The following is a 15,304-nucleotide window of genomic DNA, read 5'->3' as shown; positions in this document are numbered from 1 at the left end:
CGATGGGGACCGACGGACACACTGACCTCAACAAAGGAGGTAAGTCCGTTGATCAAAAAGCATACCGGTCAATGATAGGGTCTCTACTTTATTTATGTGCTAGTAGACCGGATATTATGCTTAGCGTATGCATGTGTGCTAGATTTCAATCCGATCCTAAGGAGTGTCACTTAGTGGCGGTGAAGCGAATTCTAAGATATTTGGTTGCTACGCCTTGCTTCGGGCTCTGGTATCCAAAAGGGTCTACCTTTGACTTGGTTGGATACTCAGATTCCGACTATGCTGGATGTAAGGTCGATAGGAAGAGTACATCAGGGACGTGCCAATTCTTAGGAAGGTCCCTGGTGTCGTAGAACTCTAAGAAACAAACCTCTGTTGCCCTATCCACCGCTGAGGCCGAGTATGTTGCCGCAGGACAGTGTTGCGCGCAACTACTTTGGATGAGGCAAACCCTCCGGGACTTTGGCTACAATCTGAGCAAAGTCCCACTCCTATGTGATAATGAGAGTGCTATCCGCATGGCGGAAAATCCTGTTGAACACAGCCGCACAAAGCACGTAGACATCCGGCATCACTTTTTGAGAGACCACCAGCAAAAGGGAGATATCGAAGTGTTTCATGTTAGCACCGAGAACCAGCTAGCCGATATCTTTACCAAGCCTCTAGATGAGAAGACCTTTTGCAGGTTGCGTAGTGAGCTAAATGTCTTAGATTCGCGGAACCTGGATTGATTTGTAGCATACATGTGTTTATGCCTTTGATCATATTCCTTATGCATTTTGTTGCTTAATAATGGTGCTCAAGTTGTACAAACACTCCCTGGACCTCACAAGTCCGTTGCAAAGTGATGCACATGTTTAGGGGGAGATGTGTTACAACTTGACCCTTTGAGACTAACCATATGCTTGAGTTTGCTTGTTTTAGTCTCAAAGGAGAATTAAAAGGGAAAAGGTGGACTTGGACCGTGAAAGACTTCCACTGCACTCCGATGAAAGAGTAACCTTTCCAAGTTCATCTTTATACTCTTATTGCCTATTTGCTCTTAGTTGAAGATTTTGGTGAGGCAATGGAGTTAAAGGGCCAAGATTGATCCCGTTTTGGTGCTTGATGCCAAAGCGGGAGAAAATAAAGGCCAAAGCGATAAATGGATCAGCTACCACTTGAGATTTTGAAAACAGTAGAATAGAGCTTTTGGTTTGTCAAAACTCTTTTGTTGTCTCTCTTGTCAAAAGTTGGCTTCTTGTGGGGAGAAGTGTTGATTATGGGAAAAAGGGGAAGTTTTTGAAATCTTGAATCAATTTCTCTTGGAATGACTCTCTTTATGTCTTAACATGTGTGTTTGACTTAGAGATAGAAATTTGAGTTGGATTTTGTCGGGGACCATAATTAGGGGTACCCTCAAGACGCCTAATTCTCAGCTGGTAACCCCCATCAGCATAAAGCTGCAAAGGCCTGATGGGCACGATTAAGTCAGGGATCAGTCCACACGAGTGACTCGATCGCGCTTCACCCGAGCCTAGCCTCGGCCGAAGGCAGCCGACCTCGAGAGACTTCCGTCTCGCCCGAGGCCCCCCTTTTTATGGCGGACACATCACCGGCTTGCCCAAGGCCTTGGCTTCGCTCAGAAGCAACCTTGACTAAATCACCACACCGACTGACCAAATTGCAGGGGCATTTAACGCAAAGGTGGCCTGACACCTCTATCCTGACACGCGCCCCCGGCAGAGCCGAGGTGACCGCCGTCACTCCACCGCTCCACTGGCCAGTCTGACAGAAGGACAGCGCCGCCTGCGCCACTCCGACTGCAGTGCCACTCGACAGAGTGAGTCTGACAGGCAATTAGGCCTTGCCAAAAGCGCCACGGCGAACTCCGCTCCGCCCGACCCCAGGGCTCGGACTCGGGCTAGGACCCGGAAGACGGCGAACTCCGCTCTGCCCGACCCCAGGGCTCGGACTCGGGCTAGGACCCGGAAGACGGCGAACTCCGCTCCGCCCGACCCCAGGGCTCGGACTCGGGCTAGGACCCGGAAGACGGCGAACTCCGCTCCGCCCGACCCCAGGGCTCGGACTCGGGCTAAGACCCGGAAGACGGCGAACTCCGCTCCGCCCGACCCCAGGGCTCGGACTCGGGCTAAGACCTGGAAGACGGCGAACTCCGCTCCGCCCGACCCCAGGGCTCGGACTCGGGCTAAGACCCGGAAGACGGCGAACTCCGCTCCGCCCGACTCCAGGGCTCGGACTCGGGCTAAGACCCGGAAGACGGCGAACTCCGCTCCGCCCGACCCCAGGGCTCGGACTCAGGCTAAGACCCGGAAGACGACGAAACTCCGCCTCGCCCGACCCCAGGGCTCGGACTCCGCCCTGGCCTCGGCCGGACGACTTCCGCCTCGCCCGACCCCCTGGCTCGGGCTCGGCCACGGCAACTGAAGGCAAGACTCAACCTCGGCTTCGGAGGAAACCCCACGTCGCCCTGCCTAGAGCACAGACCGCCACGTCAACAGGAAACGTCATCATCGCCCTACCCCGAATCGACTCGGGTCACGGAGGACAAGACCGGCGTCTCGTCCGGCCAGCTCCGCCAGAGGGGCAATGATGGCGCTCCACGAGCTCTATGACGACGGCGGCCCCCAGCTCTCTTACGGCAGCAGGACAACGTCAGCAGGGACTCAACCGCTCCAACAGCTGTCCCTCCATCAGGCTCCGCCGCACCACCGATAGCCACGACATCACGCCAGCAGGATGCCCAGATCTCTCCGGCTGCCACATCGGCATGTACCTAGGGCACTAGCTCTCCCTCCGCTAGACACGTAGCACTCTGCTACATCCCCATTGTACACCTGGGTCCTCTCCTTATGACTATAAAAGGAAGGACCAGGGCCTTCTCAGAGAAGGTTGGCCGCGCGGGACCGAGGACGGGACAGGCGCTCTCTTGGGGCCGCTCGCTTCCCTCACCCGCGTGGACGCTTGTAACCCCCCTACTGCAAGCGCACCTGACCTGGGCGCGGGACGAACACGAAGGCCGCGGGACTTCCACCTCTCTCACGCTCGGCTCCGGTCGCCTCGCCTCTCCCCCCTCCGCGCTCGCCCACGCGCTCGACCCATCTGGGCTGGGGCACGCAGCACACTCACTCGTCGGCTTAGGGACCCCCCTGTCTCGAAACGCCGACAGTTGGCGCGCCAGGTAGGGGCCTGCTGCGTGCTGACGAATAGCTCCCCGTCAAGCTCCAGATGGGCAGTCTCCAGCAACCTCTCCGGCCCGGGACGGTGCTTCGTTTCGGGGCTCTCGAGTTCATGTCCTTCGACGGCAGCAACGACATGATACTTCTTCCACCACCGTGCGACCACGACAATGGCGGCCGACAACCCGCCCGCCGGCGGCGGAATCGACGACGTCTACCCCGCGTGGTGGAAAAGCAACATTCGGGCTCGCTCCGTTCTCTCCCCCGCTAACGGAGGAGGAGGCGGGGCCGTCAAGGCCAGACAGGAGGCCACGCTTCGCCGGCCGTCGAGCGAATCGACGCCCCCGACGCCCCGACGGAAGGCACGCCGGACATCGACCTCGCGTTCAAGACGGAGGCAAGCGCCGTCCCCCCGCGGCACGATGACCCCGAGCAAGAAGACGACGCCGGCGCGCTCGCGGAAAGCCTGCAGGACGTCGCCCTCGAACCAGAGATGACGGCGCAACCAGTCCCCGATGTGACTACGTCGCTCCTCGTCGACCAAAAGGTAACGACTAACTCCCATCTTGCGTCATTTCGACTCGGCCTCCACCCGCCAAACGACCTCGATTTGGCGGGCACTCTCATTGAGGCGAGTGCAACCCCACTGAGGTTCTGTATGCGATCGCCTTGGGACCGACTGACGGACGTCTCGACCTACGGGCCCTCTGGGTCCGAGGAAGATGACGATCCCAGCATCGGTTGGGATTTCTCCGGACTTGGCAACCCCAGTGCCGTGCGGGACTTCATGGCCGCATGTGACTACTGTCTGTCCGACTGTTCCGATGGAAGCCGCAGCCTTGGCGACGAGAGCTGCGGCCCAAGCCGCGAATGTTTCCACATCGAGCTAGGGAATCCCACCGAAGGCAACCATCTTGGCATGCCGGAGGATGGTGATCTCCCTAGGCCGGTGCCTCGCGCCGACATCCCACGGGAGCTAGCTGTGGTCCCCGCTCCGGCGGGGGGTTACGACCCACAACTCGAGCAAGTCCGCGAGGCGCAGGCCAGGCTCAACGAGGGAACGGGAGCGCTTGAGCCGATCCGTCGGGACGTCGGACAGGCATGGGTGGGCCAACCCCTGGCCGGAGAAATACGTCATCTGCCCCAAGGTCTCCAGCACCGCGTCGCCAACGACGTCAGGATCAGGCCGCCGCCCGCATCCAGCGGGGTCGGTCAGAACCTGGCAACCGCAGCAATGCTCATCCGCGCGATGCCGGAGCCGTCAACCACCGAGGGTTGGCGGATCCAGGGAGAACTCAAGAATCTCCTGGAAGGCGCCGCGGCCCGGCGGGCCGAGAGCACTGCATCCCAAAGGCAAGGATATCCCTCGGAACCTCATGCCGCGACTTCCCGATTCATGCGGGAAGCCTCGGTCTACACCGGGCGCATGCGCAACACCGCGCCTGCGGCCCCGGGCCACCTCGGCAACGAGCACCATCGACGCGACCGTCGGGCTCACCTCGACGAAAGGGTGCGCCGAGGCTATCACCCCAGGCGTGGGGGACGTTACGACAGCGGGGAGGATCGGAGTCCTTCGCCCGAACCACCCGGTCCGCAGGCTTTCAGTCGGGCCATCCGACGGGCGCCATTCCCGACCCGGTTCCGACCCCCGACTACTATCGTAAAGTACTCGGGGGAAACGAGACCGGAGCTGTGGCTCGCGGACTACCGCCTTGCCTGCCAACTGGGTGGAACGGACGACGACAACCTCATCATCCGCAACCTCCCCCTGTTCCTCTCCGACACTGCCCGTGCCTGGTTGGAGCACCTGCCTCCGGGGCAGATTTCCAACTGGGACGACTTGGTCCAAGCCTTCGCTGGCAATTTCCAGGGCACATACGTGCGCCCCGGGAATTCCTGGGACCTTCGAAGCTGCCGGCAACAGCCGGGGGAGTCGCTCCGGGACTACATCCGGCGATTCTCGAAGCAGCGCACCGAGCTGCCCAACATCACCGACTCGGATGTCATCGGCGCGTTCCTCGCCGGCACCACTTGCCGCGACCTGGTGAGCAAGCTGGGTCGCAAAACCCCCACCAGGGCGAGCGAGCTGATGGACATCGCCACCAAGTTCGCCTCCGGCCAGGAGGCGGTCGAGGCTATCTTCCGAAAGGACAAGCAGCCCCAGGGCCGCCCGTCGGAAGAAGCTCCCGAGACGTCTGCTCCGCGCGGCGCCAAGAAGAAAGGCAAGAAGAAGTCGCAATCGAAACGCGACGCCGCAGACGCGGACCTTGTCGCCGCCGCCGAGTATAAGAACCCTCGGAAGCCCCCCGGAGGTGCAAACCTCTTCGACAAGATGCTCAAGGAGCCGTGCCCCTACCATCAGGGGCCCGTCAAGCACACCCTCGAGGAGTGTGTTATGCTTCGGCGTCATTTCCACAGGGCCGGGCCACCCGCCGAGGGTGGCAGGGCCCACGACGACGACAAGAACGAAGAACACCCAGCAGGGGGGTTCCCCGAGGTCCGCGACTGCTTCATGATCTATGGAGGGCATGCGGCGAACACCTCGGCTCGGCACCGCAAGCAAGAGCGCCGGGAGGTCTGCTCGGTGAAGGTGGCGGCGCCAGTCTACCTAGACTGGTCCGACAAGCCCATCACTTTCGACCGAGCCGACCACCCCGACCATGTGCCGAGCCCGGGGAAATACCCGCTCGTCGTCGACCCCGTTGTCGGCGATGTCAGGCTCACCAAGGTCCTGATGGACGGGGGCAGCTGCCTCAACATCATCTACGCCGAGACCCTCAAGCTCCTGCGCGTCGATCCGTCCACCGTCCGAGCAGGCGCTGCGCCCTCCCACGGGATCATCCCTGGGAAGCGCGTCCAGCCCCTCGGGCGACTCGACCTCCCAGTCTGCTTCGGGACACCCTCCAACTTCCGAAGGGAGACCCTGACGTTCGAAGTGGTCGGGTTCCGAGGAACCTACCACGCCGTGTTAGGGAGGCCATGCTACGCGAAGTTCATGGCCGTCCCCAACTACACCTACCTGAAGCTCAAGATGCCGGGCCCCAACGGGGTCATCACCGTCGGCCCCACGTACAAACACGCGTTCGAATGCGACGTGGAGTGCGTGGAGTACGCCGAGGCCCTCGCCGAGTCCGAGGCCCTCATCGCCGACCTGGAGAACCTCTCCAAGGAGGTCCCAGACGTGAAGCGCCATGCCGGCAGCTTCGAGCCAGCGGAGACGGTCAAGGCCGTCCCCCTCGACCCCAGCGGCGACACCACCAAGCAGATCCGGATCGGTTCCGGGCTCGACCCCAAATAGGAAGCAGTGCTCGTCGACTTTCTCCGCGCAAACGCCGACGTCTTTGCGTGGAGTCCCTCGGACATGCCCGGCATACCGAGGGATGTCGCCGAGCACTCGCTGGATATTCGGGCCGGAGCCCGACCCGTCAGACAGCCTCTGCGCCGATTCGACGAGGAGAAGCGCAGAGCGATTGGCGAAGAGATCCACAAGCTAATGGCGGCAGGGTTCATCAAAGAGGTATTCCATCCCGAATGGCTTGCCAACCCTGTGCTTGTGAGGAAGAAAGGGGGGAAATGGCGGATGTGTGTAGACTACACTGGTCTCAACAAAGCATGTCCGAAGGTTCCCTACCCTCTGCCTCGCATCGACCAAATCGTGGATTCCACTGCTGGGTGCGAAACCCTGTCCTTCCTCGATGCCTACTCGGGGTATCACCAGATCCGGATGAAAGAGTCCGACCAGCTCGCGACTTCTTTCATCACGCCGTTCGGCATGTACTGCTACGTCACCATGCCGTTCGGCCTGAGGAATGCAGGCGCGACGTACCAGCGGTGCATGAACCATGTGTTCGGCGAACACATCGGTCGCACAGTCGAGGCCTACGTCGATGACATCGTAGTCAAGACACGGAAGGCTCCCAACCTCCTCTCCGACCTTGAAGTGACATTCCGGTGTCTCAAGGCGAAAGGAGTCAAGCTTAATCCTGAGAAGTGTGTCTTCGGGGTGCCCCGAGGCATGCTCCTAGGGTTCATCGTCTCTGAGCGAGGCATCAAGGCCAACCCGGAGAAGATCGCGGCCATCACCAGCATGGGGCCCATCAAGGACTTAAAAGGGGTACAGAGGGTCATGGGATGCCTCGCGGCCCTGAGCCGCTTCATCTCACGCCTCGGCGAAAGAGGTCTGCCCCTGTACCGCCTTTTAAGGAAAGCCGAGTGTTTCGTTTGGACCCCTGAGGCCGAGGAAGCCCTCGGCAACCTAAAGGCGCTCCTTACAAAGGCGCCAGTCTTGGTGCCGCCGGCGGACGGAGAAACCCTCTTGGTCTACGTCGCCGCGACCACTCAGGTGGTTAGCGCCGCGATTGTGGTCGAAAGGCAGGAGGAAGGGCATACATTGCCCGTTCAGAGGCCGGTTTACTTCATCAGCGAAGTGCTGTCCGAGACTAAGATCCGCTACCCACAAGTTCAAAAGCTGCTGTATGCTGTGATCCTGACGAGGCGGAAGCTACGACACTACTTCGAGTCCCATCCGGTGACTGTGGTGTCATCCTTCCCCCTGGGGGAGATCATCCAGTGCCGAGAGGCCTCGGGCAGGATCGCGAAGTGGGCAGTGGAGATCATGGGCGAAACGATCTCGTTCGCCCCTCGGAAGGCCATCAAGTCCCAAGTGTTGGCGGATTTCGTGGCTGAATGGGTCGACACCCAACTACCAACGACTCCGATCCAACCGGAGCTCTGGACCATGTTTTTCGACGGGTCGCTGATGAAGACGGGGGCCGGTGCGGGCCTGCTCTTCATCTCGCCCCTCGGAAAGCACTTGCGCTACGTGCTGCGCCTCCACTTCCCGGCGTCCAACAATGTGGCCGAGTACGAAGCTCTGGTCAACGGATTGCGGATCGCCATCGAGCTAGGGGTCAGACGCCTCGACGCCCGCGGTGATTCGCAGCTCGTCATTGACCAAGTCATGAAGAACTCCCACTGCCGCGACCCGAAGATGGAGGCCTACTGCGACGAGGTTCGGCGCCTGGAAGACAAGTTCTTTGGGCTCGAGCTCAACCATATCGCTCGGCGCTACAACGAAACCGCAGACGAGCTGGCGAAGATAGCCTCGGGGCGAACGACAGTCCCCCCGGACGTCTTCTCCCGGGATCTGCATCAACCCTCCGTCAAGCTCGACGACGCGCCCGAGCCCGAGGTATCCTCGGCTCAGCCCGAGGTACCCTCGGCTCAGCCCGAGGTACCCTCGGCTCAGCCCGAGGTACTCTCGGCCCCCGAGGGCGGGGCATTGAATGTCAAGGAAGGGCAGAGCGGGGCCACGCCAGACCAGGATTGGCAGGCCCCGTACCTGCAATATCTCCGTCGAGGAGAGCTACCCCTCGACCAAGTCGAGGCTCGGCGGGTAGCGCGACGCGCCAAGTCATTCGTCTTGCTGGGCGACGAAGAGGAGCTCTACCATCGCAGCCCCTCGGGCATCTTCCAGCGATGCATCTCCATCGCCGAAGGTCGGGAACTGCTGCAAGAAGTACACTCGGGGGCTTGCGGCCACCACGCAGCACCCCGAGCCCTTGTTGGAAATGCCTTCCGGCAAGGCTTCTACTGGCCAACGGCGGTGGCTGACGCCACTAGAATCGTCCGCACCTGCGAAGGGTGCCAATTCTATGCGAAGCGGACACACCTGCCCGCTCAGGCTCTGCAGACAATACCCATCACCTGGCCCTTCGCTGTATGGGGTCCGGACCTCGTCGGTCCCTTGCAAAAGGCGCCCGGGGGCTACACGCACCTGCTGGTCGCCATCGACAAATTCTCCAAGTGGATCGAGGTCCGACCTCTGAACAGCATCAGGTCCGAGCAGGCGGTGGCATTCTTCACCAACATCATCCATCGCTTCGGGGTCCCGAACTCCATCATCACCGACAATGGCACCCAGTTCACCGGCAAAAAATTCTTGGATTTTTGCGAGGATCACCATATCCGGGTGGACTGGGCCGCCGTGGCTCATCCCATGTCAAATGGGCAAGTAGAGCGTGCCAACAGCATGATTCTACAAGGGCTCAAGCCTCGGATCTACAACGACCTCAACCAGTTCGGCAGGCGATGGATGAAGGAACTCCCCTCGGTGGTCTGGAGCCTAAGGACGACGCCGAGTCGTGCCACGGGCTTCACGCCGTTTTTCCTGGTCTACGGAGCTGAAGCTATCCTGCCCACTGACCTGGAATACGGCTCCCCAAGGGCGAGGGCCTACACCGAGCAAAGCAACCAAGCCAGCCGAGAGGAATCGCTGGACCAGTTGGAGGAAGCTCGGGACAGGGCCTTACTACACTCGGCGCGGTACCAACAGTCCCTGCGACGTTACCACGCCCGAGGGGTCCGGTCCCGAGAACTCCAGGTGGGCGACCTGGTGCTTCGGCTGCGACAAGACGCCCGAGGGAGGCACAAGCTCACGCCCCCCTGGGAAGGGCCGTTCGTCATCGCCAAAGTTCTGAAGCCCGGAACATACAAGCTGGCCAACAGTCAAGGCGAGATCTACGGCAACGCTTGGAACATCAAACAGCTATGTCGCTTCTACCCTTAAGATGTTTTCAAGTTGTTCACATACCTCGCACCTACGCAAAGTTTAGTTGTCAAGGAAGGGTCGGCCTAGCCTCGGCAAAGCCCGACCCTCCCTCGGGGGCTAAAAGGGGGGAGACCCCCTCTGCGTCGAATTTTTTCCTCGAAAAAGGACCTCTTTTTAGCAGGATTTCTTCCGTGCTTCTTGACTACTTTGGAAAGCGGATCCTGGAAACGACGAGGTACACGTAAGCAGCCAAGGCTGACCGAGCCGAGGGACTCCTACGCCTCCGGGATACGGATACCTCACTCGTCCCCTTCTGCGATAAGTAACTTGCGCTCGGATAAAGCGACTCCGTGGACCAAACGAGTCATCACGTTCGGAAGCTCTCCTGCCGAAGCAGTCCTTCAAGCTTTCTCGACTAAATCGGGGACAGGGCCTCATGGACGGGTGAAAGTACGCGTAAGCGGCAAGGCCGACCGAGCCGAGGGATTCCCACGCCTCTGGGATACGGATACCTCACTCGTCCCTTCCGCGAAAAGCAACTCTCGCTCACACAAACATCCCTATTACCGACAGAGTCCAGATGCTCGAAACAAGAGGAAAAAAGGACGCAGCTTCGCAAGCGCGGCGAGGGCGCGTTCTTCTGGCCTCGGCGGCCGCAGAAAGCGCACGCTACAAGATGATCTGATCCTGCAGGCTCGGGTCTTCACGCCGAAGGGAGCCGTAGCACCCTCGGCATCGACGACGTCTACAACAAAGCCCGACCCAGCCTCGGGCGGCGCCGAGGTCCAGGGGCACCTCCGGGAATCCGGCCCGAGCAGGCGGCTCAACCGGTTACCCCTGGGGCCTCGGGCAACCGGCTTCCAAGGGCGCTAGCCCGATCCGAGGCCTCGACTGACCGACTTGGGCGTCGGCACCGCTGACGGGCGACACGGCTAGGCTCCGGCCGACCAGGTTCCCCATTCTCGAGCCAACTCCGCCTCTGTTCATACTGATATCGCTACCCCCGGCCTCGATCCACCAAAGGGCGGCCGAGGGGTCCCTTCAACTAAGCTAGAGGAGCCTCACGTAACAAGGACGAACGGGCCGAGGGATTCCTACGCCTCCGGGATACGGATACCTCACCCGTCACCTTGACACGGGGCAACTCATGCTTGGTAAAGCGGTTTAGATAATAAAACAGGCGAGACTTAGTGCTCGGAAATGAGGAAAAAACACGGCTCCGTGCCAAACTTACATACACGTTCAGGCCTCGACAGCCACAATGAACGAACTCACTGGCATTCGAAGTGCCATTGCAAACGAGACTCCGGTTCTGTCCCCGAGGATACAAGCGACCTCGGGCCTGCGGGGCAACGACCTCTGCAGCGGCAGCCATGGCCCCAGGTGAACGCAGTCACCGGAAGGCTTTTGTTCGCGGTCCCACTCAAGGGATGCGAACAAGCCATCAAAGCCAAAGAGCGGGTCGCCCCCAAGCGCTCCGGTAGATCTTCGCTGCCGTCCTCGCCCCGAATGCGAGGGGGAAGACGGAATGTTGCATCCTAGCTGGACAGCAACAGTTCGCCTTCCCCGGCATGACTGGAGGACGACTCCGTCGCAGCGCGGGAGGACGATTGCCACCACCAGAAGCTGGAAGAGGAGGTGGTTCGCCGACCCGCACGTGAGGTAGAGCCCCGGCTCGCCTCGGCCCCCGCCCCAGCGAGGATGACGAACGCACCCGACGCTGAGGGCGGGACCACAGCCTGGTCTGTCTCTCCCCATCCAGGAGCTGGAGGTCACTGTCTTGGGTGGCCACCGGCGGAAGGGAGCAGCCAGGCTGCATGATGAAAATCCTTGAAGCCGAACGATGGCTGAGAGGTACCAACTCCCATGGAGTTGCGTTCCTCCAACGAGGAGGCGGAAAGGCGGCGGATATCCCCCATCCGGGGGCTTGGAAGACGGGAAGACCCGGCGCTTAAGGGAGGAAGAAGACATGGTCGCCTTACGAAAGGAGCCTCCCTCCTTTTAAAGGCAACCCCCCCTACGTGCGCCCCCAGGCGCCGCGGGCCGAGTCTTCTCCAACACGCTCCAAGGCCCTCCCCTGCGACTCGGGGGCTGGGTCCCGCATGTCATGCAAGCCGGCTCAGGGCAGAAGAAGCCAAACCGCCGCGCATGGTGCGCACGACCGTCCAGCGGTTACAGGCGACCCCCCATTTCCGCCCAGACCAACGGGCAGAAGGGGCGAGCAGCCATGCAGGCGACATGCAGCCGCGCCAGATGGACGCGCTTCTCCAACTTCTGACACGCCAGCCTGGGGCCCAGGCCCACGCGTCGAGCAACTGGCACGCCAGTTGCTGCATGCAAGCAACCGCACCGCCACTTGTGCCACCGTCGCGCCTCTTCGGTTGCGAAGCCTATGCCACGACTCGAGGCGACCCAACAGCGCCAGACTGGCGCGTCGGTCAAAGCGACCGAAAGTGGGCCGGCAGTAATAGCGGTGGCAGGCGGGCGGGCGCAGCGGTCACGTCGTCAGCCAGGCTCACGTCCCATCCTGAGACAGCAAGGGAGCCTCCTCTCACGGCGTGAAGACGGTGCACCCGTGACCCGTTCCTCGAACGGATCACCTGCGCGCAACGGCCGCTCCGCCAACCACTCGCCCCGTCGCATTAACTCCGCGGCGGGACACGCGGCGCTTCTGGCGGGAGGAGCGCGCGACGCTTCACCTTCGCCTTAATAACCGCGTCAGAAAAGGTACGCCACGTCGTCTGATTTTGTATCCTTTTCCGTTTTCCTCTTTCTCTATCTCTTGCAACAGGGACCGGGGAAGGGGGATACCCCGAGAGGGATCCTTCTCCGCGAAGGAACCGGGCTCCGCGCCCCCCATTACTGATCAGGGGTTCGAAGGCTGGCCCCCCGAGGGTTCAACAGCCGCCTCAGATCGCGTGGGCCCGACACCCACTACTGGTCAGGGGTTCGAAGGCCGGCCCCCCGAAGGGCTCCACGGCCGCCTCAGGCTACTCGGGCTCCGCGCCCATTACTGATCAGGGGTTCGAAGGCTGGCCCCCGAAGGGTTCACAGTCGCCTCAGACACCGAGCGAGGGATGACCAGGGGTACGTTCGATACATAACCGAGGCTCGGGCTGCGCTCCCGAGGTACCCTAGGACATATCCGAGACCAGCGGGAACGATCTTGTAACGGAATCCCATCGGAGGGAGGCATCGAGCCCTCGGACCCCGTCGCCAGGGGACCGGGTCCGGCAAGTCACCCGCAGGTACTTTTGGGCGTGCCTCTGGGCCCCTAGCCGACCCCCAACGAACGGGGCACGGACGTCCACTCGGATTACCCGCTTGCAGCTCACCGGAGACACCATGTTCGGTGCCCATCGAGGGTAACATGGCGCACTCCCCCCTCCTCCTTGCGGAAAGGCGACGTAGGGGCGTATGTAAAAAGCCGAGTCTGTCCCTGATCGTCCTCTCGCCCTGTGCAGAGGCTCGGGGGCTGCTCTCGCAAAAACCGGCTCCGGCCAAATCGTTGACAGCGTCAACATACCAGCCCGAGAGCTTGGGCCCCGACCGTGCACCCGGGCTACGGCCAGTTCGCATGAGGGAACGACCAGACCAGCCGAAGCGTTAAGCTAAGTATTAAGACCTCGAAGGAGTGTAACCACTCCTCCGAGGCCTCGGGGGCTACACCCGGCGGGTGCGCTCGCGCGCACCCACCGGAACGAAATGCAACCGAGAAAGGCTGGTCCCCTTGCAAAAAAGTGCGACGAAAGCCTCCAAGCGAGTGCTAACACTCCCTTCGAGGCTCGGGGGCTACTGTCGGGGACCATAATTAGGGGTACCCTCAAGACGCCTAATTCTCAGCTGGTAACCCCCATCAGCATAAAGCTGCAAAGGCCTGATGGGCACGATTAAGTCAGGGATCAGTCCACACGAGTGACTCGATCGCGCTTCACCCGAGCCTAGCCTCGGCCGAAGGCAGCCGACCTCGAGAGACTTCCGTCTCGCCCGAGGCCCCCCTTTTTATGGCGGACACATCACCGGCTTGCCCAAGGCCTTGGCTTCGCTCAGAAGCAACCTTGACTAAATCACCACACCGACTGACCAAATTGCAGGGGCATTTAACGCAAAGGTGGCCTGACACCTCTATCCTGACACGCGCCCCCGGCAGAGCCGAGGTGACCGCCGTCACTCCACCGCTCCACTGGCCAGTCTGACAGAAGGACAGCGCCGCCTGCGCCACTCTGACTGCAGTGCCACTCGACAGAGTGAGTCTGACAGGCAATTAGGCCTTGCCAAAAGCGCCACGGCGAACTCCGCTCCGCCCGACCCCAGGGCTCGGACTCGGGCTAGGACCCGGAAGACGGCGAACTCCGCTCCGCCCGACCCCAGGGCTCGGACTCGGGCTAGGACCCGGAAGACGGCGAACTCCGCTCCGCCCGACCCCAGGGCTCGGACTCGGGCTAGGACCCAGAAGACGGCGAACTCCGCTCCGCCCGACCCCAGGGCTCAGACTCGGGCTAAGACCCGGAAGACGGCGAACTCCGCTCCGCCCGACCCCAGGGCTCGGACTCGGGCTAAGACCCGGAAGACGGCGAACTCTGCTCCGCCCGACCCCAGGGCTCGGACTCGGGCTAAGACCCGGAAGACGGCGAACTCCGCTCCGCCCGACTCCAGGGCTCGGACTCGGGCTAAGACCCGGAAGACGGCGAACTCCGCTCCGCCCGACCCCAGGGCTCGGACTCAGGCTAAGACCCGGAAGACGACGAAACTCCGCCTCGCCCGACCCCAGGGCTCGGACTCCGCCCTGGCCTCGGCCGGACGACTTCCGCCTCGCCCGACCCCCTGGCTCGGGCTCGGCCACGGCAACTGAAGGCAAGACTCAACCTCGGCTTCGGAGGAAACCCCACGTCGCCCTGCCTAGAGCACAGACCGCCACGTCAACAGGAAACGTCATCATCGCCCTACCCCGAATCGACTCGGGTCACGGAGGACAAGACCGGCGTCTCGTCCGGCCAGCTCCGCCAGAGGGGCAATGATGGCGCTCCACGAGCTCTATGACGACGGCGGCCCCCAGCTCTCTTACGGCAGCAGGACAACGTCAGCAGGGACTCAACCGCTCCAACAGCTGTCCCTCCATCAGGCTCCGCCGCACCACCGATAGCCACGACATCACGCCAGCAGGATGCCCAGATCTCTCCGGCTGCCACATCGGCATGTACCTAGGGCACTAGCTCTCCCTCCGCTAGACACGTAGCACTCTGCTACATCCCCATTGTACACCTGGGTCCTCTCCTTACGACTATAAAAGGAAGGACCAGGGCCTTCTCAGAGAAGGTTGGCCGCGCGGGACCGAGGACGGGACAGGCGCTCTCTTGGGGCCGCTCGCTTCCCTCACCCGTGTGGACGCTTGTAACCCCCCTACTGCAAGCGCACCTGACCTGGGCGCGGGACGAACACGAAGGCCGCGGGACTTCCACCTCTCTCACGCTCGGCTCCGGCCGCCTCGCCTCTCCCCCCTCCGCGCTCGCCCACGCGCTCGACCCATCTGGGCTGGGGCACGCAGCACACTCACTCGTCGGCTTAGGGACCCCCC

Source organism: Zea mays, chromosome 1, assembly GCF_902167145.1.
Source record: "Zea mays cultivar B73 chromosome 1, Zm-B73-REFERENCE-NAM-5.0, whole genome shotgun sequence".
NCBI classification, from domain to species: domain Eukaryota; kingdom Viridiplantae; phylum Streptophyta; class Magnoliopsida; order Poales; family Poaceae; genus Zea; species Zea mays.
Note: the sequence above shows the minus strand (reverse complement) of the source record.